The 26,376-nt window shown below is 30.9% G+C and overlaps 1 long non-coding RNA gene across 1 annotated transcript; it reads right to left on the bottom strand.

Annotated features, from left to right (window-relative positions):
* Positions 1 to 14,430: 14,430 nt before the first annotated feature.
* Positions 14,431 to 16,565, bottom strand: LOC107844945. The gene is made up of 4 exons (XR_007045962.1): positions 16,480 to 16,565; positions 15,860 to 16,039; positions 15,738 to 15,762; positions 14,431 to 14,544 (listed from the first exon to the last, which is right to left on the bottom strand). It is a non-coding gene; the product is annotated as an uncharacterized LOC107844945 (long non-coding RNA).
* Positions 16,566 to 26,376: the final 9,811 nt, after the last annotated feature.

A 26,376-nucleotide genomic window follows, 5' to 3' on the forward strand; every position in this document is an offset into this window, starting at 1 on the left:
TAGTCTTTTCAATGTCACCATCTCCTCTTGCCCCTGAAAAGTCAAAAGTTATTAATGAATATTTAAAAACCATATCTATAAGAATACTCTCTCGTTCATCCATAACATAAGACTCAAGACGACTAAACTCATCTATCACTCTTTCTTCTTTATTCTCAATTCTCTTTCTTTCCTTTTTGCCTCTTTTTTCTCTCTTCTTTCGGATGAGGATCCTTTCAGGTATGAATCGATCAATATCTTTTTTCAACTAAACTGGATGTTCTGATCCCTTTGATTTTTATACATTGCAGGTATGGTTCACTATTGCTCTTTCCGCCTCATCTTCTTCTTTGTATGTCATTTAAATTAGATATTTACATTTGTTCCTATTGATGATTTACCCATTACTAGTTTCCTATTTATTGAGAAAATTGAAGGAAAGGTGACTTTTAAGTCTTGAATGAACAAAACATTATTTTTATAACTGTTGTAAAATGCCTCATCGGTTGAACAGAGGGGTAATCTGTTGCATCAGATTGGTCATCTGTCGATTCACTCAATTTTGTATTACCCTTTTGTACAATAGAGAAACTATTTGAAGAAATCAAACCCGTAGCAAGGCTGGTTTAATTTATTCCAATAGATGACCCATCTGTTACAATATGTCATCCATCCATTGCAACAGATGCCTCATCGGTTGAGCAGATGGGCAATCTATTGCATTAGATTGGTCATTTGTTGATTTTCTCAATTTTGTGTTACCCTTTTGTAATGTTCTTTTTCTTATTCTCTTGTTTGACATCAAATGTATTTCTCTTGTTTGTAGATAAAAGGAAGTGAAACTGGATCCAGTTTTACCCAACCAGCATTAAAGGCTAGAGTAAAGATGGGTTTAGAGGAACAAACTGATTACAGATGGAACCACTTCATATGTGGGAGGTATGTATTACTTATCAACCTATCATGAAAACAAACATCCAATACAATGATTTTGTGAATTTTTGTTCTTTACCTATTAGGCGTCAATTCTTCAAATAAGATATGGTATTTTATAGTTAAGTTTGATAGGTTCAAACCGGTAAGGATGAGGGACCAAGTAGGTGGTGTCAATACCCTGTTATAATTCAATGACCATTTATGCTCATGTTTTTGTGTCAAGTTTGGGGAAAGGTTCTAGTTTTTGGCGGCAGTGTAAATATCTAATAGTGATTAGACCAATTTTAATGGCTCAATGGACTTCTTGAAAGGACTCTGAAGCCTTTCACTATAGCAAACACCGATGGAACCAATAGAAATTCTTCTAGTCTAAATTTATATGGATGGGTTGCTGGAGGAGACTATTATACAATAATAGGTGCTTGGGAGAATAGTTGTACGGGAAGGGGGAGGTTAAGAAGGCCATATATCATCTCAGACCTTATTTAAGAGGAAACACAAGGTAGGAAGGAAAGTGTAGCGAAATTGGCTGATGAAATTGACATGAAAAATGAAAAAACTGGATGAGCTGCGAATGTGAAAGCATATCCAAAAATGAAAATCCATCAGTCATTGAAGTAAAAGAAGAATGGTCAACAGGACTGGGGCTGGACACTTTGCTAGAGAATGCAACTAGTGAGTGTGGCCTCAATGAAGACTCTTACAAAGAGAAGGACCAGAACTCTATGGAAGAAGTTTCGCGAGCCATAAATAGGAGGCATGGGATGCAAGTTTAACTTGAGAAATTTCCACCTTGGCTTGATCCCGTACTTTTAATTTAGGTTTGTGCTAAACAAAGCCATAAAGGTCTGTGCTCGTGAAATTCTTCCTTAGAGTTCTGGTCCTGCGCTTTGTGAGAGTCTTCATTGAGGCCACGCTCACTAGTTGCATTCTCTAGCAAAGTGTCCAACTCCAATCCTGTTGACCATTCTTTTTTTTCTCAACGACTGGTGGATTTTTATATTTGGATACACTTCCACATTTAAAGCTCATCCAGTTTTTCCGTTTCTTATGTCAATTTCATCGGCCAAATTCTCTAGAATTTCCTTGGTCGCTCCCCTACGTTTCCTCTTAAACAGGATTTGAGATGATATATGTCCTTCTCCACCGCTCTCTTCCTGCACAAGTATTCTCCAAAGCATCTACTAATGTATAATAGTCTCCTCCAGCAATCCATCTATATAAATTTAGAATATGAGAATTTCTATTGGTTCCATCGTTGTTTCCTGTGGTACGAGGCTTTGGAGGCCTTTCAAGAAGTCTATTGTGCCATGAAAACTGGTCCAATCAGTATTGGATAATTACAATGCCGCCAAAAACTCAAATCCTTCCCCAATCTTGACACAAAACATAAGCATAGACTGTCATTAAATTATAATAGGGTATCGAAACCACCGTCTTGGAACCCTTCGATCTTATCAGTTAGTACCTATCAAACTAAACTGTGCAATGTAGGATCTTATTTGAAAGATCAGAGTCTAATCGGTAAAAAACTGCATTCATAAAATTATTGCACTTTATGTGTATCTGTCGCGGTAGACTGATCAATAATACATAACTCTCATGTATGAAAGTAGATCCATTGCACACACCTTATTCTTCCTACCCCATCAAAGACACTACAGTGTTGTTTATTCATCTGCACGCATGTGATGACTATTAAAAAAAGGGTGTGAAGAGCCATGACTTTTTTATCTTAACACATTTAAAATAGCTGATGAATCAAAATATCCATCTGTTGCAACTGATGAATCAGCTATTGGAAGAAATCAAAACATTTCCTCCAACATATGGTCCATCTATCGTAATAGATAATTCATATGTTGTAACAGATTATAAATCTGTTGTGTCAGACCATACATTGTTTATTCATCTGTATATATGTGATAACTATTTAAAAGGAGGTAGAGTCGTGACTTTTTATCTAGCACATTTAAAACAGCTGATGAATCGAATTCTCTATCTGTTGCAACTGATGAATCAGCTAAACTTTATTTATTTCTTGTATTTTTTATTTTCGTGTGACATATTCAACAACTTCTCTTCAAAAAGCATATTCATTTATCGTTGAGGTAAGTTTTTTTTTGGTGTAAATCTACTAGTTTGTAGTATACATTGTCTTACATTTGGACTCTTTTCTTTACATTTGTTAATTCATGCGTGTTCTAGATATGGGTGATCCTATTTGGGACATTGCTATTCTATATGACACAGTGCAAAACTTCAGAGACAGGTCAACAACCTACAGAGGGAGTTGGTCTCCATGAGAGAGACAATGTTCAGAGAGATACAGAGGCTGATGAGGACCCTGCTGCGAGTTGATTAGCCGGCATTCATTAATGATGATGATGATAATAATAATAATAATAATTAAAATGTGTTTTTTCTTTTAGCGTATGTATTTTAATTTTTCTATATCGGATCTATACCTAATGTATTTTATTTTTCATTTAATAAAAACTTTATTTTTAGTCGACTTTGGCTTTTTAATTGTTATTCAATTTTCATTTTGTCTATTTCTTCTTATAAATATTTTACATGTTAACATGTCGACGGTTGGAGGTAAGGAGCAATTTTGAATTCAGTAGCAATAAAAATTTTGGCTTTTGAGTTCTTTCAACAGATGGATCATGTGTTAAAACAGATTGATCATCGGTTGGATTTTTGTCAACAGATTATCCATCTGTTGTGGCAGATTTATCATCTATTGGAGGAACATTCCAATTTTATGGAACTATATTGTGTTCTTCCAGCTAATGTCCATTTGTTGCCATAGATGGGTAATCTATTGAAAATACTTGTGGTCTGCTGTATTGTTGAACAGTTCATGTTTTGCCTCTTTTTATTGATGCACAATTTATTAAAAAGATATTTTATATATAATAAATGATAACATTACATTCACAACAATGATCATAGTGGATTAAGATTCGGACATGTAGTTCTTTTGTGTCCAGCGCGCTTACATACGGAGCACTTATTTCTTTATGATAAAAATGATTCTCCGACTCCACACCTTCTCTTATATGGCTTTCTTCCTAGTTTGATAGTGCTTAGGTCAATATATGGAGGAGCTGTTAAACTCTTCATAAGCTCTGCAGGAACAACCCAAGATTCTTCAGGAGGAACCTGAGTAATATGCCCACTACATGTCATTTCATATTTTTTTACTGAATAATATTGAGAGGAGTGTTCGTAAACTTCAGCTCCATATTTGTGAACGTATTGAGCTTGAAGCGCTGCCATAGCATGTGGACAGGGTATTTTGTCCAAGTCAAAAACTCTACACGTACAAGATCTTGTTTGAAGATCGACTGTGGCAACATCACCATGACCAGTGATACTAAATTTGTAATCAGCTATTTTATGAGGTAATAACATATTCCCTAAACTGAAATTCATTGATATTATTTTTTTGATTTCAAGAAAAAGTCGGGTTCTTTTTTTTGGGCATTTGAACTGCACACGCCTTTCGTTAAAAAATTCACCATACTTCTGGCTTATTTTTTCAAACATGGCATTGATGGGAAATTCTCTTTCATGGCCAAACAATGAATTCATCTATTCAGCTATGTTTGATGTCATAATATTGTACCTATACAAAAGAATCACTTAGTACGACATCATACTAAACTTGTAACTCAAACAAGACATTAAAATCGATAAGAATGTACCTATTTGTAGGACAAAATGCCTGGGTCCATCTATCGAAACCAATATGTATGAGAAATTCTGTTACCTTGGGATTCACATCCATTATTTGATTGAAATGGTCTAAAAAGTCCTATCTACTATATGGTTTAGCTGCTCTATAGAAAAGGGTCATGACCGTTTCATTGTGATAGTTGGTTCGAATGTTCTCTCCAAGATGCCTGATGTAATAACCAAAGTAAGTTGAAGTGAAGAAATGTGAACCTATCTTTTGAATACTTGGATGCCTATCTGATACGAAACATAAATCTTCGGTATCTTCAATGCAGCTTCGCATATATTCAAAAAAATCCATAAGAGGCATCATATTCCTTGTCCGCTACACAAAAGCGACAGGAAAGATGTGATTATCCGCATTCTGTGCCACCATCACTAGCAGAACTCCATTATACCTGCTCCTCAAGAAGGTATCGTCGACATCTATGCTTTTTCTCAAATGTCAAAAACGTTGAATCCAAGCACCATAGGATACAAAAAAGTACTTGAAACTTCCATTTTCATCAAGATGCAATGTCGTCTTACTTCTGGGATTTAATCATGTAATGGTAGGCGTCCAAGAATGCATACCCATGCTCGTGTGTCCTAACCAAGTCATTATCAATCCTCATGGTCGTATATATCTTCTAATAACTGACCAGGACACCCAATTCCATAAGGAGTTGATTTACCATAACCCTTGTTGAAGGGCCTTTGCCATCGAGAAAACTACTCCCGAAATATTCACCGAGGACCTTTGTCGTGGCATGAGGATTTTGGCCCAAGATATGCTTCAAACCACATGCATAATGCTTTTCATGTTTATGAATGACGAATCTGTCAGAACTTGCATACTTTACCGCTCTCAACTACCACTTGCAGTTCGAATTAGCACATTTGAAGCAAAAGACACTGCTCAAATTAATCACCTTCTTTATTCTGAAATCTTTTTTTAAGTAAGAAATAAACAAAGTGGTAGATATTTCATTCTTGTCCTTGAATGACATTCCAATAAAAAAGTCGGTCTCATAGTCTTAAAAATTTCTAGACTGTGTCGATTGAGAAGAATTGCACATCGTATTGGTCGCATCAACAGGCGTATGTGTTTGATCATCATATAGACTATTCTTGTCTAAATCATCCAACCTATCATCAAATATGTCTTGTTGTTCTTCTTCTTCTACATTTTGGTTCTCATTCTCTCTCATCTTTTCAACCACAAACACCCTTAACACCAGCCTGGATGAATCTCTAAGATAAGAATGCAACCAAAGTTGATCAGTTATTTAAAAGGCAACATCCTCTGATTTTCAAAGGAGCAGTGCATGTAGATGATGACGAGTTCTTCCGATTGATAATTTAGTCCATAATAACTGATGATTAATTTCACAAAATATCATACAAAACATCACTTTGGATTGTAATAGCTATCGTCTCTAGCATTTCACCCTCGTTTCAATGCCATATATATCGATTACTCTTATCGATCCATTGACCATGATAATCCACCCCTATTATTATTGATCTCTCCATTAGTGGTACATAAATAAAGTCATTTGTTAACAAAAAGTTAATAGTTATTTCATAGTGCTATAAATGAATCCCAACAGATGTGTAATTATTCATAACAGATTACTTACCTGTTGGTATTCATGTTACGCTCCTGAACCTGATTTCAACAGATGAGTCATTTGTTGTAACAGGTGAATCATATGTTGCAACAGACTATATATTTATTGGGATTGATGTTACAGTACTAAGGCACTTTTGAAGCTGATTTCAATAGATGAGTGACATGTTCTAATAGATAATTAACCTGTTGTGATAGATAACTTACATGTTGCAACAGACTACGGTCTGGTGGAATTGAGGTCGGATTCTATCACAACAGGTTACTAATATGTTGCAATAGATATTTACCATCTGTTAGAATCAGGTTCGCGTTCTAATGCAACAGGTTAATAATCTGTTAGAACAGATATTACCCTATTGCAACAGACAACATGTCTATTGAAATCAAGTTCAGGTTTTGTAGCAATAGGTTAATAATCTATTGCAATAGATATTTATCATATTGCACCAGATAACCAATCTATTTAAATAGATAAATAATCTGTTGCAATAGATGACCCATCTGTTCGATTCATGTTACGGGCTATAGAACCATAAACGTGAATCCAACATATCAGTCTTCCATTGAAACAAATGTTTTATCTTTTTAAACAGATGGATCTATGTTGGATTCATGATTGGGTTCTATCCATTGTTGGAAAAACAGCACAATAGCAATTACCCAAATTAAAAATTCAACTAAAAATCATAATTTGACTTACCAAAGTCTCCTATGAAGTAATGCCAAAGTGGAAAGTGATGAACGAAATAAAATTTGACCTAAGAAATTAGTCAAATAGCAACAGTAGCGGTAACAACAACAACAACAACGACAATGGTCAACAAGAAGAAGATGAAGATGATAATAAAGTAGAAGATGATGATAATGAAGCAGAAGATGATGAATAAAGGAGTACCAACAATGAACAACAAAAATTGATAAGAGAGAGAAAATAACAATGGATGAGAAAAGAAAGAAAGATGCCTTTTTTTTCTCCATTTCTCGTTTTATTAGGTAAACATTTGGATCAAAGTATAAATTTAAAAACTTGTGGGCTATTCTCAAACTTATCAAACTTTCTTAATCCATAATAAAGTTATTATTACCTCCACTCAATTATTAAGACTTGTGTCACCTACACCTCATTTTAAAACTTTTTTTTCACGTACAGCTCAAACCCCCCAAGTAAGTAATAGTTTCATTCTAATTTTGTTTGTTTAACTTTGATAAAAATAAACGCATTTAATTACAAAAATAAAAAATAAAATCACCTTTTATTGAGAATTTTAGTCAAGCATTTAGCATTTTAGATGTCGATTTATGTTATTGGTTTTATATTATTATTTTATTAAAATGAGTGATCATATTATTTGATGTGTTTCTCTATGATCTATTTATTTAATTTGGTGTTGAGAAAAATTTTGGATGAAGATAAGAAAATTAAGCAATTAGCAATTCAATAACTTTTGTTTTAATGAAGAATACAACAACATACACAATGTATTTATAAATTATAAACATAAGTGGAGGGGGGGTGACACAATAAAATAATCAATATTAATAATTTGAAATTTTTAAATTATAAATAACATAATAAATAAAAAATATGAAACATAAATTTTCTTAATAATTACATGATTACTTTTTTCGTGTGATTTAGTTAGAGGCTTGAGATTAGGACAGGTGAATGGAGGCGCGGAGGGAGCGGGGGATGGGGGGTTAGAAATCTTTTTAAAAAAAATAAATTAATGGGAGTGGGGTGGGTATGTAGGTGGAGGTGGGTGGAGAGTAGAAAATAATTATTTTATTTTCACATTTTATTAAGAAATAATACAATAGTTGATTTTTTAAAGTTAATATGATTTAAATATAAAATAATTAAAAATAATATTTTACTATTATCCATGTATTGCGTGGATATATATACTGGTAACAATTATATAGAAAAGGAAGAAGACTATTCGAAAGAGATGTCTTTTCCTAAAAAAATTTAGGTTAAAACTTGAATTTCGAAATTAAACTTGTAACAAAAATAAAACTGAAAAAATAAATAGTTGTTAATTATTTGAAGGTGCGAGTATATTTTGTAGGACAAGTATATTTAGATCATGGTGGGACAAAAAGGTACAGGTACTATTTAGATCATTTTCGAAGGTTCAGGATTTCAGACTGTTATGATCTCAATAATAGTCGACCAAATGTAGTTGTTTGGATTAAGTCAGGAATAGAAAGCAAATACAAAAGTGCGAGATTGAGAATAAAAGGCTGGGATTACTCTAGTTTAAATGCGGCGCAAGGGTCATGATGATGTCACGTGGTAAGGTGGTTGTATATACATATCAGAGGAGAGAGAATGGTGGAATGGAAATCTGGTAAATCAATTTCTCCCTCTTGTTCTTCTTTTCTCTCCCAATTCATTTCTCTCATCATCTAAAATCTAACTTTCTCTTTTCTTCGATCTCCTTCTAAATTCTTTCCTCATCTAATTTTGTAGATTATCATGGCTATGGTGAATCATTTAGTTAGTTTCCATTAATTGTAGTTTCCATTTCCTTGTAATCGAGTTTTATTGTCCGTTTTTTCATTTATGAGGAAACCAGAAAATTCCTAAAATATTATTGTGTGCTTAATCATTGTGATTTACTTTAGATCCCTATTGAGACGTAACAAGTGGTATCAGAGAAGCGAACCTGTCTTGATTATGGGTAGTAATTCTAAGAAGATGTTTGCAGAATCATCCACTTTGTTAGAATTGGTTGAACGAAACAATGCCAATAGGAGTGCCCCTATGAATGGAATTTTAGGAATAGTTGTGGATTTAAAACAATTTCAAAGGTGGTGTGAGGGTTGCATATACAGTATTGACTGCCAATGTAACTCTTGTGTCTATGGATGTTTACATAGTGTTGACTGCCAATGCTATTTTTGTCCTAATGTCTATTCGGGGGAATTGAATGAAGGGGAAACCAAGATGGGGTGGATTCTTGCAACCATGCTATTGAAAATAACAGTGAGATCAATTTAGGATACAATGAGGACCAGGTGTTTGATGGATGTCCTCAATGGGTAGAGTATGAAATTCTAGTTAAACTTCAATTTATCCACAATACAAACACCACAGAGATCGAGATTGTGGACTTACGTCTATATTCACGACTTAGTGTTCTTGATGTTGAGGAGACAATATCAAAATTGATGGGTCTCAATGATCTGCCATGCAAGAGATGTAAGCTTGACACAAAGTTTGGTGAAAATCTATTCGATATAAAGCTAGAACGGCATAGTTTGACAGTATGTTGTGGCCCTCTTACAACTACTGATTTGCTTCCACATGCTTTGGGTTTCTACAATTATAATTAGGTTGATACGGGGAAAGTTTTTTGGGCATTCCTCAATTGGATAAAGTCAGGTGTGCATTCATTCAGTCAAGTTTTGCTTTTCAGTTATTCCAATGTCACTCTATTTCTGTATGTTGTAGATGCTGAAGCAAAGTTACCAACAGTTGCTATGAAATCAGCGGAATGGTGTCTTGATTCCTTGTTCATGAAAAAAGAAGTTGATGAAGATTCTTTAGGTAGTGCACAATTATTCTTTGTTGCATATGTGAGTAGGTTGCTTTATCAATTTGATTTCACGAATTGGCGCTTATTGGCCAAACCTCCGATTTCGAAAGCAAAGATTTCTATAGTTGACATTCTGGATAATTCCAAGTTTCTGTCTAAAAATGAAGTGTTTGAAATTCCAACCAATTGGGGTGACCTCTTGCTCATGGATGGAAATAGGTTGCTACATATTATTAAATTATTAAAACTTGGATATGCCTTTGTAGTTAGTTTGATATTACACAGGTTCTATGAACTTTGTTTGATGGGGTAGAGTTGGGTATGTCTTCCTTTCTACATCTGTTTATTGCTTATTCTAAAGGCCTTCAAATTCTAGATGTTATAGATGCTTCAAATGTGTACATACTCACAAAGGATATGCACTAGTAATCTTCACAACCGGGATTGTAAACCATGGAACCGACCAAGTTATATGGTTCGAAGGAACTTTACGAGCATTATTAGTGAAATGCTCAACCAACAGTTGAGTCAAAATAGATATTTTCAGTCTAGGAACATTTAAAAAGGTAGAATTTACTAGGAATTTGATTACAGCAATCCGAGTAGCAGTTGGATTACATCTTTTGTTATCAAACATCACATGTTCTACTAGTCTAAGGGGTGGAGCTGCAAAATTCAGAAAATTGGTAATTGATTTAGAACTCACTTTTGATTTAGGTGATGTATTGATTGGCCTGGAGAACAAGAAAAAATTTATGAAAAATTTTTGTTGCTTGAGTGATTCTAGATAAACTTCAATGTTTCTGCACCAAGTGATTATAGAGTTGAACAGAGAGGCATATTTATGTCAACAAAAGACTACCTTTCCTGCTGAGATAGCCATTACGAAAGGGAGAAAAACTTTTAGATGGGACGCATATAGTCGATCCTCTGAGCCACAAGATATATTCAGAGATAATCAACTTATCTGTGTTCATCTTGGAGAACACTGTTTGCAATTTCCTTTTGATCCTGGTGGCTTCAGTTTTGCATTTTGAAATTGCTTTAAAATTTTTATGTATTGATTTTGATCCTTCAGGACAAGGATCATTTGAAGGAGGAGGGTATGTTATGATCTCAATAATAGTCGACCAAATGTAGTTGTTTGGATTAAGTCAGGAATAGAAAGCAAATAAAAACGTGCGACATTGAGAATAAAAGGTTGAGATTACTCTAGTTTAAACACGGAGCAAGAGTCATGATGATGTCACGTGGCAAGGTGGTTATATATCCATATTAGAGGAGAGAGAATGGTAGAATTGAAATCTGGTAAATCAATGTCTCCCTCGTGTTTTTTTTTCTCTCCCAATTCACTTCTCTCGTTATCTAAAATCTAACTTTCTCTTTTCTTCGATCTCCTTCTAAATTATTTCCTCATCTAATTCTGTAGGTTATCATGGCTATGGTAAATCATTTAGTTAGTTTCAATTTCCTTGTAATCGGGTTTCATTGTCCATTTTTCATTAATAAGGAAACCAGAAAATTTCCAAAATATTCTTTTGTGTTTAATCGTTGCGATTTACTTTAGATCCCTATTGATATCATAACATGGACAAACTTTCTTGTCCCTCACCGTATGACTATATCATCCAACAGAGGAAAACATTTTGGAAAAAAGCATAAAGTCTCCCGCAAACTTGTACCTATAATTTATTTTAATATTCTAACTTTATGAACATTAACTATCCCCTTAACCAACTATCAAGTTAATTAAATTTCATCTTAATGGTTGACGTGGCAAAATTAAGATATCTAAGCACGTAAATAGCAAAAATTAAAGAGAAAAATCAAGCTAGCCCCACTTTCTCTTCTTTCCAAAACCTCTTTCCTAATTCATTTCCCTTAAATTGTTTTATCCCTTTCTGTGTCCCTCTTTGTTCAAATCGTTGATCGTACGACTCTGATCAAAAAACGTGGATGATAATCCAATAAAGCTTAGCCAGGAAGTACCTCACCTCAATCCCTTTCTTTTTTTTTCGTCACTATCAAAAACTCAGCGAGCGACCACCATGAAACCACCAGATTTCCTTGTAACTATTCACCACACCGGCTGTCGTGGATAAAACGCCGGTTAAATTTATTTACTTTTTGCTTTTTTCTCTTTTTTTCTTTCTTCTTATGTGTTTTCATAATTTTTGGCTTTAAGGACAACTTTCATGAACGATTTGTAAACCTTCAGATCTATCATATTTTGAGCCTAACTCCGACAATTGCCATTGAAGTAGTCGTCTGTTGTTCTTCACTAATTTAAAGAGAAAGTATAAATGTTAAGACTTAGCTTTTAAAGGGACTTGCGAATAGATTTATGAAAATAGTAAGTTGAAAAGTCAAAAAAATAAAAATTTACCATTATTATTTTTTGTCAAAGATAATTTTCACATTATTTTTTGTCAAAGATAATTTTCACCTTTGTTTATACTCAGATAATGAAGAAGATGGAATATTGAAGAAGATGTGTAAATAGTAAAAATAAGAGAAAAAAATGACATGAAAAAAGGAAAAAGAAATGGATAGTGAATCCTTCACTTTCTGACGTGTTGTTGACGTGTCGTTGAGGTGGTGCTTATATGACGTGAGTGTATATCACCTTCCAATAATGAGACTGGCATTGTATATATAAGGTGATATATAATTCACTTAAAAGTTATTTAGGGGGAAATTAAATGCTCGTAAAATTACAGTGATAAAGTGAGTTTTGGAGACAAATTTAAGGGGGGACTCTATGCATTTTTCCAAATTCTTTTTAGAAGAACGAGCGAGTTTTTGATTTTTCTTTTTGTGTGTTTTGTTTGTACTTTAAAAAGAATTATTTTAAAATAATTTGTATATAATTTAAATAAATACTATGAAAGGTGTAGATAAGAAAGAAAATGAGGTATGTTGACGGATGAAGAGTGCACAATTAATATAGAATATCGCTCGTGAAACTTGTTTTTCTTTTTTTTTCTGGGAAAGTCATCTTCCTCACTTTTTAAAAAAAGTATTTTCTAGCAAAAATCTGATTTTCAAAAATCAAACATGAAAAAGTTTAAATATTTTCTTCCCAGACCAGACAAACAGTAGTGTAAGATTTATTTATATTTTCAGTTCCTATAAGTTAAATTTGAGTTAGACTAGTAGTGACTTTGAAATTAATCTGGAATTTTAATTTATAGGACAAGAATAATTTTATATCTATTCCTTGGACAAATAGAAGTGATTGACAACTTAGGGTAGCCTTTTTACATGTACATATTCTCCATTTACCATATTTGACAATAAAGTATGTTTATGCATATATTAAAAAATAAATCAATGAGAAAGCTCCAAGTGTGCGAATGTCAGAAAAAGATTATTAGCTAAGCTACAAGTCACAATCCAAAGAATTCATTCTCTTTCACTTGTACCCTTAATTGTGATTTGTACTTTATATATAGTATATTATAAACGGAGAAGGGATAAATATATCTTTAAATTATGATAAATGATATACATATATATTTTTCTTCATATTTTGAGTACATATATGTCTCTAACGTTAATTACATGGTACGTATACGCCCCTCACACTAACGATAGAGGCATATGTGTACCTCAAATATAAAGGAGGGTATATACGTATCATTTATCATAGTTTGGGGTATATTTGTATTCCTTTTTTTTTTAAATTTTTTATCCCATATAATTAACTCAAATTCACTACCCAACCCAATAAATCCATCAAACCCGATCCTGATCCAATGAACCCATTGAACCCAATTTCAAATCAACTTGGCCCGACCTCTATTTTTTTTATTCCAAATTTGATACTCCCATTGTTTTTCTCTTAAACGTGAATCACATCAAATGGTAGTGATTGATCGATGCTACTATTTGGTGTTTACTGGTTAGAGAGAGTGGAGATTAAATCTGAGGTGGCCAAAGTTAAGGGTGCGACGATAGTCCGTCAGTGGGGTGTTTCTAGTTCGACAAAGACGGTAACTATGTGGTGTCACTACAAAAAATAGTTCAAATGGAGGGAGTTAATTTTAAGGTTTGTGAGGGTTTAAAACCTCCGCAAAATGTAATTACGGGGGTTCTCGAAACTCCCACAATTCGAGCCGTCACAAACAGGTTACGGCAGTTTTTTTCTAACCGCCATAATTAATTTGCGGCAGTTATTTAGCAGGGGTTTCGACCCCCACTACTCTAAATTTAATTTTTTATAATAAATTTTTATTTAAAAGTTGTGGGAGTTTAAAACCTCCGCAATTTTATTTTATTTAAAATAAATTATTTTATTTTTTGGACCGCCATAATTAATTTGCAACGGTTATTTTGCGGGGATTTCGACCCCCGCTACTCTAAATTTAATTTTTTTATAATAAATTTTTATTTAAAAGTTGCGGGAGTTTAAAACCTCCGCAATTTTATATTATTTTTTTAAAAAAAAATTGATTATCAATTTTTCAATTGATAAGCATTTGCCATAAAGGTTTTCATGTCAAGAACTCAATACTAAAAGAACATAAGTGTAAAGGTTATTCAAGTATCATTGCATTAGGGATCAAACACAATTGTCAACAATTCGATAACTTAACCAAAAACATCCTTGAAATTTAACTGCCCACCCCTCTTTAAATTAACCTCAACAGCGTAAATGAACTCAAATATATAGATGCTCAATCGTGCAGTGTCCCCAAAATGTCTTCATCCCGGTACAAAGAAAACCTGCCACAAGTTCATCAAGAATGTTTAGAAAAATGAATAAATCTCTAAAATTTAATAGCCAATTTCATTAGTAAAGTCCCATCATAAGCGAGTAATATACCATCTTTAAGAAGGAATGACTATTATCAAAGGCATTGATACAATGTTATACTCTAAGGTTTAGAAACAATTTGGCAACTTATTGAGTGTTCTTTATAGTCCTATTCATCCCCGTTAAACCTTTCTTGTTCACCTTCAAAAGTAGAAAAAAGATACCGGGAAAGAGATCAGGATCTTAAGGAAAGAAAGAGTTCAACCTTTAAGATCATGCATAGATAGAAATAACTCTTCGATTTTATATTGACTCTTACAGAGGCCAATCAGAGAATAGGCTGCTTGGTTCATTAATGACAGGATTAAAATGCTATATTTTATGTAATGGAAGATGGCATGTACAAGACAAAAATAGCATATCTAATGGATACTTAATGGAGATTAATGATATCTGAAAGTTCATTGAGAAGATGAACATCATTTAAATTCTTAAGAAGCAGCTATGAATAGCCAAAACTGTTACAGCTGCTCTCTACCACGAGAATTTAACTATTAGTTCATAAAATTTGTACAATTAATTATCTAAAGTAGTAAACTGAAGCTATTCTCCACCTAATTGAAGTGTTTAAGCACATTGCACAATTACAATTTTTGACTTTCAATTATTGAAATTATAGAAAGCCTGAGTCTTTCCCAAACGAGATTTGAGGTTCACTTGATAATCTCTTGGTTTCAAGGGCTTCCTTTGCACTGGAGGTCCTCTTGCTGTAGAAAAAATGATTATATTTTCAAGTATATAAAACTCTACGCTACAAGGTTTCAACTTTCATGTTCTAAGGATACAACACTAAGTAAAACATAGGCAATCCATCATTAATTGCACCTACATCCTAAATTAGTTGGTGTCGGTTATATGAATCATATATTGTACACTAATAAAAACCTTGGTCCAAACTAGTTGGGATCAACTATAGTAATCTTCAATATTCTTCCTACACCGTTCTAGCATATTTTATTTCTCTGCTAAAGAACATCACATGTATATGACGCTAACATACAAGTGTCTGGCCAAACATAGAACAAATCTAAACAAAACAACTCAAGTTAAACAACCAAATACAGAGAAATTCGAAATAAAAACTATCAATTATGATACTTACACTTTGATTTTCAACCCTCGACCTCCTACACCAAATTGCAAATCAACCATGTCAATTATCAAGTAAATAACTAAAACGTGAAGAAGATAAAAATAGAAAGATAATTTATGATATTAAAAGACCTGTTCTTCGCGTGCACGAGCACGTTGCATAATCTCTTAAAGTGAAAGAGCTGAGGTTACATGATTATTGGATCGCTCCATTGCCTCAAAAATTCACCTTATTGCTGGAACCTCTAGTTTAGAACAAGGTCCGATTACAATCCCTCAAACAATGAGAAGATTGTCCATCTTTGTTGTTACCTTCATTTAAAAAATCATTCAACAAGAGTTGAGCAATTGATAGAAAATACTTTTTGATGATGATATATTTAAGCATATTTAGCATCCGATAACATCTCTACCCCGTATCCAGATGATACATCTACAAACAAATATAGTTGTGCTCACATTTTTTTCATTTACACCAGGAAACAAAGAAGTTGATCCAAAGAAACAACCCTCCCTCAGAAGTTGATTAAGTCCCTACATAAGGGAAGAATGACCAAATACACAAATATTATTCATAATTTCTAGGACATGAATGTTTTGTCCAACAACTTCTATAAGCAACGCAAATTGAATAAGAAGAAACTACTAATAAGCTCTGTAAATTAACACAGTTATTCAAACAAAGAATATATTGGATCTATAACAGGGGTCACAATTAAACAAAATAAGAGCAGACACCAAAAGATACCAACCTCTCTTCGATTGTCGAACTGGAATGGACGATGGACGAAAAGAAAGAAAAGGGAAGAAAAATAGAGGGCAGAGAGAAGAGGAGGGGGCGGCGGCTTTGTTTTGGAAAAATAGAATTAGGGTTTGTTGATTTTGTTTAAAAATGATGGGATAAGGATTTGATCTCAGCCATTGGATCATTTTTTATCAATGGCTGAGATAAAATCTGATAAAGTAATATTGAAGAAGAGTTAAAAATTGTGATTTAATTTATGGACAAAATTGATGTCAAAATTGACTAAAATTGATTTCAATTGGAATAAAAATTTACTAAAAAATAAACACAAGAAAGGAAAAGATGTAGTAAATACTAATAAAATGATGTAAAATATTATATTTGAATTAATAAATTATAAAAAATAATAGTAAAAAAAATAATTTGTATATTTTTAAAAATCATGAATGTGACACGTCATTATTTATATAATACAAGAATAACGTGTAAAAAATATTAATATCTGAAATTAAATAATTTTGATAAAATAGCAGTCTAAGAGAACACCAGGAGGTCAAAATTGGGTGTCAACAACAACAACAACAACAACAACAATAATAATAATAATAAATCAATCAATCAAGGTGACATTTTTTTATTGTTTCCTTTATGAGATTTCGAGAAAATTAATACAACAACTAACCTGATTTAGTCACACAAATTGGGGGTCTATAGAAGGTACAATATACGCAAACCTTACCGTTAAGGTAAATAGGTTGTTTTCAACAGAACCCTTGTTCAAGAAAAATAGTCTGAAGCTGTCCAATTTTAAGAAAACAAATAGTGAAAAATGATTTAATCTTAACCGTTGATCAAATATGATGAACGGTTGAGATTAGAATTAAGGAGATGAGTTAAATTGTGATTAGAAATTGGGTTAAAAAAAATTGAGTTGGGGATTTCGATTAATTCAAATTAAACTCAATTGACACAAATTGAGTATAAATGACTAGAATTTAAATAAATTTGGAAAATTGAATTGAATTAGGTTGATATTTAATAAATATAGTAACTATATAAATTAATATTAAAAATAAATAAAATTATTATTTTTAAATTAATTATAAATAAATTATGTAAATAAAATTAATGATGTCAATCACATAATAATGTCAATGCATTTCATATACTACAAATAATTTTCGATTAATTAAGTTTTGAATACGGTATTTTATATATAGTAATACAACGTATTAACCCGATGAATCATTGGTTAATTAGCTTCATTATTATAACTTCAATAGTGTATTAATACCTCGATCAAAATATTTAGGTGTTAACGTGTTATTCAAAATATTTAGGTATATAGATTCACTACACGAGAGATAAGTGTGTGTGTGTGTGTGTGTGTGTATATATATATATATGTATATATATATTTGATTGACTATCAACTTCAAAATATGTATTATATACATTACATACATGAGTATATTACCTCGTTATACAACGTATTTCATATATACTTTGATGAATTATCGTTTAATTTAACTTATATTATTATATTATAACTTCAACAATATATTATTACCTTGATCAATTGATCGTATGATATCAATATATAATTGAATACATTTAATTTTTTAAAATATAAAAATTATTTATTTAATAGTAAATTAAAAATAGCAAATATCTATGAACAACGTCATTTTTATAAAGTTAATTTTTATTTATTTTTAACAAAAGTGGCACTATCCGTCGCTTTTTGTAAAAATACAAAAAAAATAAAAATAATTAAAAAATGTGATGGATAGAGGAGGTTTTTAACCCCCCGCAAATATATTCAATGAATATCAGGGGTTAAAATCCCTGCAAATATATTCGACGGATATCGGGAGTTAAAAATTTTCGCAAATTTATAAATTTTAGCAGCAGTTTTTTAACCCCCGCAATTCATATATTTTACGGGGATTAAAATAACCCCCACAAAAAATCCCCCGCAATTAACCCTGTTTTTTGTAGTGTGTTGACCGATGGTGGATAGTGTTTTTTCAATGAAATTTTGTTGAAAATGAAATGTGAGGGGTTCAATTTATTTGGTGTTGTTTTTGGTGTTATGGATTAATGATTTTTTCTTTTGAAATGACTAGTAGTAAGTGTTATTGCATTGTTCGTGTATATCGTTATAGGGATAAGAAAAATGTGTCTATTAGATAGGCGTTTCTTGGACATTAATTGAGACCGGATCGGATAGTGGGTTTATTGGGTCGGGTAGAGGGTTTGAGTTAATAATTTAAAATAAAAAATCAAAATAAAAAAGAGATAAATATACCCTCGAACTATGATAAATGGTATGTATATATCCCTCATCATACTTTGGGGTATACATATGCCCCTACCGTTAGTGTGAGAGACATATATGTATCATCTTATTAACGGTAGGGGTATATGTGTATCCAAAATATGATGAAGAGTATATACGTACCATTTATCATAGTTAAAATAGTATTTTATCTGTCCCAATTCATGCAATACTTTTGTTTTCAATTTATTCTAAAAAGAGAGTTACATTTCCATAAATATAACTTTAAAATTTTATTTTTTTATTCTTAATGAAATTATTTATAATCACACAAATATCTAAGTTACAATAGTCCACAGGTTTTAAAAAAATTTTATTTTTCTTAAAATTTTGTCAAACCAACCGATATCACATAAATTAGCAAGTAGGGAATAATGTTTAATATTATCAGTATAATTTAATTTACTTTTAGTAACATATATTATTTATCATATTTATAAAATTATTATATTATATATTACTGATGTATTTAATTACCTTATAAATAATTTGATTAAGTGAATATTCTTACATTAATATGATTGCAAGGTCTGTAGTTTCAATCATTTTAGCATTCTCAAATACATGTCGATAGAAGATTCCATTTTTAAAACTCTCCCCTATAAATACATACTCACGATATAACACTTCAATCGATCAACAAGCAACTTCCTGTATAAAATTTACTTAATTTATTTCCTTTTTTTTTTTTTCGAAATAACACAACAAAAATGCCTTTAATAGCTCTATTTAACGGTGGCAAAATCCATGCACCCCATGTACAAAATCCACCACCATCACCAGCAACAACAATTACACATCAATTCCAAACAAATCAGAATCAACTCGATCCTCATGTTTTACAAACAACAAGAATTGCGCATCAATCTCAAATTAATCAGGGTCGACAAGATCCTTACGACCCCTCTTGTGAATTTTACCTTCAAACCCCTAGATCTCTCATAGCACCAGCACTATCATTCCCACATGAACCACCATATACAACTCAAATTGAGTATAAAGCAACTCCAGAGGCACATGTTTTTAGAGCTAATTTGCATGGTTACAAGAAAGAAGAAGTGATGGTACAAGTGGAAGATAATAAAGTCCTAAAGATTAGTGGGGAGAAACAAATAGTACAAAAGGATTATGATAATTGTCATCATTTCCAGAGAAGAAATGGAAATTTTTTTTACTGCTTTGAACTTGCCTGAGGATGCTAGGGCTGATAAAGTGAAATCATCAATGGAAAATGGAGTGCTTATTGTTACTGTTCCAAAGAATGGAGCCAAGAAATCTAGAACATTTTTCTTTAAATAATGTGTCTGATTTTTTTTTTATAGTACATCTTTATATTTCCTGTTAAAAATAATTAGTTCACATAAGTCGTTGTATAGAGGATACTTCAGCATCAAGTGACAAGATGTGAAGGAGGGGGGAAAAAGAGGTAGTAGCTAAAGAAACTACTCACAAATAAAGGGTACTTTTTTATTATTATTATTATTATTATTATTATTATTATTATTAGATATATTTTAAATTCTTTTTATTTTTTTTAATTAGTATGACGATCGGAATAAATTATTTGGCACAAAGAGTTAATTATTGTTATGATTATTGATTGTAAAGTTCAAAGCAATTTTTCTGGTACTTGGAAATCGTGTCGACTTTAAATTATCGCAACTCACTCCAGTTTTCATAGAGCAAGGACTATCAAGCATATTAATATTGTTATACTATATAAAAGAATTAGCCAATTAAATAAAAAAATATTAATATAGTTAATGGAAATCTTACAGTAATTTGAAGAAAAACATGAGACGAATGAAACAATGTGCCACAAAAGTTAAGAGGTAGTGGAAGAAACAAATATTTTATTAATAAAAACTCCAAATTAAAGAACAAGAATCATTTGTTTTTGTACTTCTGAACCAGTTAATTTTTTACTTTTCAAAATAAAATAAAGAATTAAAGTAGCTGACTTACTTGAATGGTCATGACTATTGGGTCGTTGATTTAAAATAATATTTATTTTAATTGTTATGTGAATTTTATTACGTTGTAATTTCATTATTAGATAAATGCGAAAAATCTCAGTTTGTCTTACGATCTATTTGGTGAGGCTTCAAAAAGGCTAATGAATTGAAAGAAAAAAAAGTCAAAAGTTTATGAAGCGAAACAAGGCGCTAAAGAGACAACTAGAAAGACAATAAATAAATTATGATCACTTAGCTTTGTGTTCATTACACAAAAGTTAACTTTCTTTCTTTCATTACATAAAAATTATTTTACTTTGCTTCGATCATCGCAAAAGTCACTATAACCGAATTTTATAATAATCCCATTGGAAAAATGATATGACAATCTTAATTAATTCTTAATTTTAATTTAAGAAAATAATATATTGTCCATATCTTGACCTATTTATATGTGTCCAACCCAATTTTCCCAATGAATTATATAAGGAAAGATACTAATTTCTTACAACATTAGACCCCCCAGTGGAAACTATTTTCATAAAAAAAAATTTGGTTGATATTTTTATGAAACTAAAATTTATAAAAAGGAGAAAAAAATGAACAAGATAACAAGAGTAACTGAAAAAAAAAAAATATTTCATAATTTTGCATTTTAATATCTCTCAAAATGCTGACTATTAAGCAATTTCAGCAAAAATAATAATGCTTAACAAGCCAACAGTTAGAATGTATGTATTACATACGTGAAAAATATAAAATGATATCCTATGCCATTAAAACTGTATATTAATTTAATATGAAAACACAAAAATCCTCCATGATTTTCTACTTTCTAGAGTCCTTAGATTTCTTCTTAATCACATTAGTAACATAGTCACTCATAATTTTTTCCTTCAAGCATTTGCCTCTCCTAAAAACACCAATAATAGCTAAATTGAAAACTTTAGCACATATATTAGCGTCTGAAACTTTAGTAGACATCTTAACTTTAAAAATTTCAGCAGACATACAAACTTCAAATTCAACAATAAAATCAACAGATGTAGATACAACAACCATCTAAAGGACCAAATATCATTTAACCTCACATAAAATTTAATTAAAACTAATCATAAGAAAAATTAACATACCTCAGTATACTGATTTGACAAGTTAAAATTCAGTCGTTCATTTTCATTTATACCAAAATTAACCCCCCCCCCCCCCCCCAGGTGATAGAATTTGAGTGTCCCTGGAACCAGCATTTTTTCTTGCGTTGGAGTTCTGATTCTTTCATTCTGAGATCATATTTGAGCATTTTTGGGACAAACTTAGGATTTTCTCTAGCATTATGTCCATTTATTTTGCAAATTGAACAAGTCACGACAATGTTGTCCTTTTAAAACAACTTTTTTGTAGCTGTTCGACTTTTTTTTTTGCTTGTTCTTTTTGTTTCATCTCTTCAACTTCCTTTTGTCTAGTTTAACTACCCGAGGTGAAATAACTTTACCATCAGTTGAAATTTTTGGCTAATGAGACTCTGGATTAGTGGGATTGATAACGTGAGAATATACCTTCTTAAAGATTGCAACGTGATAATAGTCCACTACTAAATCCTCCAGATTTTAATTGTTCCCCAAGATACTTGCTAAGCCATATGGACATCGTAAACTTGTCAAATCTCATCTCCTATATATACAGGTCTTGGAAACTAAATCAACAATGAATGGCCCTCCAGGACCTTCAACTAAAACTCTCACACTTAATAGCATGTCACATTTTGTATGAGTCCTAAACAATGATTTAGTTCATGTACTGAAGGGTCTTTCCAGATGACTTAATCATTCTCTAGTAGCCTTGTCCTCATTTTCTAACCTCAACATGTATTTTTGAATGTCACTTCATTACATTTCAAATCATGTCCTTCAATGCCTTATTTTTGTGTTTTGTTTTGAAGTTTTGGTACATATTTCTAAGATAATTTCTATGCTCAGTATTAAGAAATAAGCCCCTTACAGCTTCTATCGAATCCTTCAAACAAAAATAGTAATAATCAGTTATATATAAAAACTCAAAACACTCAATAACATTAGGATAAATAAATAAATAATGAAAACTCTGACCTTTTGTCTGTCTAGCATAAAGCAATGTAATGAATGTTATTGATCTCCAAATCAACGCCTAGATTAGCGAGAAATCAACTCCAAATTTTCTTATCAACGCCTAGATTAGCGAGAAATTAACTTCAAGTTTTCTTACTTTCAGCTTCGGCTATAACTGCATAAGTTATTGAAAATATGCAATCATTTGGGTCTACAACAACAGAGCTTTCAACCGTAATTTTCTTTCAGCTAGCAACCATATCACTACTAAAAAAAAAAAGGAAAAAACCTTCCATAGAAAACCTTTCACAAGCTGTGGTCAGAAAAAATCGACCACTTGTGGTCGGATTTTAATATTTTTTTTTTAATTGGTCTCTTCTTCATTTTAAAATATAAAATTAATCATTACAATAATTTTAATAATAATTATTATTTATTTAACAAATAAAAATTTTAAAAAATAATAAAACTGACCATTAGTGGTCGATTTTTTAAAAAAAATTTAATTTAAAAATATTTTAAAAAATCATCCACTTGTGGTAGGTTTTGAAAATTCTTTTTTAATTTATTTTTAAATAAACCGACCACAAATGGTCGGTTTTTTTTTAAATACTTGTAAAAACCTTCCACTGGTGGTTGTTTTTGAAATAAAAAAATTAAAAATTAAAAATTAAAAGCTAAAAATTAAAAAATAAATAATTTTTAGTAACACCTAATTATATATATAATCAAAACCTAATATATTAAGCTAATCAAATATAATTAATCGATCACTAATCTAAGTATGTATAAGAAACACATCACATTATATTATTGGATAATATACTTGTATACATGTGATGTATATAGTACGTATTTTGAGATTGATATAATCGATAGTGTGTATATGTGTGTGTATGTACATGTGTATATACAATATATAGATATTATATAGCGACGGTATATTAATGACATAAGATAAATCAAACGATAATTTATTTGAGTATATGTGAAATAAGTCGCATTATATTATTGGATGATAACATACGTTGTATATTATTATGGGGTAGCAAATTCGGGTATGTGATGTTTGTAGTACGTCTTTGAATATTAATAGCCAGTTGAATATATTTATATATATGTATATCGATCTCGTGTAGTGATGAAATAGATATACTATTTTGTGTCAATATAATGTAGACAGACGCAAATTAACGTAACAGAAATAATAGATAGTTTTTTTATTAACACGTTGTTTTACGAGCGAGGTATATATATATATATATCAATGAATTTTGAAAATTCGGATAAATTTCTGGTTAATTAACTTTTAACTACGATATTATATACACACACACATATATATATTTATATATATTTATAGATATATTTATATATATATATATATATATATATATATATATATATATATATATATATATATATATATATATATATATATATACTTATGGTCTTACGTCGTGCTAGCACAGACCAATATTAATCCTTAAAAATTCTACGTCATGTAATTTTATCATTGAATTAAAACCTTTGCTCATTTGGTTGATAAATTATAAGTTAGACATATATTATTATATTTAGATTGATGAAATTTGTATAACAATATTTTTATAAGTTATTCAAACTTATGTGCCATTGATAATCAATTATATTTTTTAAATAATTTTAGTTTTTAATTATTGTAATTTATAATATTTTTTTATTGTACTAACTATAAGGGACTAAAATTATCTTAATAAAGAGTTGTGAATTTTTTTTAAAGTGATCCCCTATAAGTTTCAAGTTAAAGGAAAACATCAAAAAAGAATTTATTTTTGTAAAATTTTAATTAAGTGAATTAATTGATTAATATTTTTTAAATGTCTATTTCAATATTTTTATTAAATATTTTTAATTTTTTAATACTTAACTGATTTATATTAATTAATTAGGGATAATATAATAAAATCACGATTGAAGTATGCATGACATAAATATTTAATTTTCTTTGTGATCACTTTTGTAAAATTTTAATTTACTTAATTAATGAATTAATTGATTAATATTTTTTATAACTAATTTATAAAAAAAGTTATATTTTAACTAATTAGAATTTTTTTATATATATTTTATGAAAACCGACCACATGTAGTCAGTTTTTTAAAATTTCCAAAAAATCGACCACTTGTGATCGGTTTTCATAAAATATAAAAAAAAATTGATTAATTAAAGCCCAACCCGATCCGACCCATTTAAATATATAAATCCCAAAATCAGAAACAACCGTGTGTCCTCATTCCAAATCGTGATTTCAACCAAAAAGTTCTCCAAATCAAATCGGTCTATCGTGTTCCGCCGTTCTCCGCCGCCATCCTGTAAGTTCCAAAAACTTCCTTTAGGTACTAATATAAAACCCTAAAATCCCTTTTATGGTTCCAAGTGACTAAAACCAAGAACCCCAATTTAGAACAATGATTTGTAGTATTAGCTGTCTGAGAGAGATAAGAATTTTGTTTTTATTTAGAATTGCAATACGATTATAAAAGTCAACAATTCAATTATGAATGTAATTTCTTTTTATTTGGGGGAATACATGGACAACCTATTAAACTTATTAATGAATTTGTTGTAGAAACTCTAGTTATGATATATTCAATTGATGAACATTTGAACATACAATAAAAGTATTTTCATTAGATTTATAAAATTTTGTGTTTTCAAGCATTTATCAAGTAGATAAGTTGACTACTTTAATACATGCATGCCTCAATAAGTCATACAAATATGTTCGAATTAAAAGAAGTGACACATTTATGAGATTAACTATGTTATGGCATAGCATATATGTTATCATGAAAAATACTGAAGTTCAGTAGGTGACCATTCCAGTTACATGTTCAGTAGGTAATTTTATAGGATACTAAAGCGACTATAAAATTGAAATGGAAAGTAGTCGGAACTACCTTATTTTCCGACCACATTCCGACTATAAAATCTCAATGTTGTCACTAAAATCTCAATGTTGTCAAAAAAAAATACGAGTAAATAAGGATGACAAGACATTTGTTATTTTGCGTAATAATCAAGATTTTTTAATTCTACATGCCTAGTGTGTAGCTTGAAATTTGATGTTACCGTTTGATAGAATCTGAATTAAGGAAAAGGATTGCTTTGCTATTTTTCAGTGATCGCTTGTCGCTTTGACTTTAATTTAGGCCAAGCAAAGGTAAGTTGACTTCTCTCTAAATTTTTATAATAAAGTGTTGTTTTTTTCATATTGAAGTCTAGTAAAGCCGTGTGTGGCCTTGTTCGATTCACTAGCATTGTTGTTATCTTCTTTTTATTGTTCATATTGAAATCTAGTGAAGCCGTGTATGGCCTTGTGCGATTCACTAGCATTGTTGTTATCTTCTTTTTATTGTTCATATTGAAGTCTAGTGAAGCCGTGTGTGGCCTTGTGTGATTCACTAGCATTATTGTTGATTGTTTGTTGAATGTGCTTTCTTAGATGACTTAGTTGTGTGAAAATGGTTTGTTAGGTGAGT

Source organism: Capsicum annuum, chromosome 10, assembly GCF_002878395.1.
Source record: "Capsicum annuum cultivar UCD-10X-F1 chromosome 10, UCD10Xv1.1, whole genome shotgun sequence".
In the NCBI taxonomy this organism is placed as follows: Eukaryota; Viridiplantae; Streptophyta; class Magnoliopsida; order Solanales; family Solanaceae; genus Capsicum; species Capsicum annuum.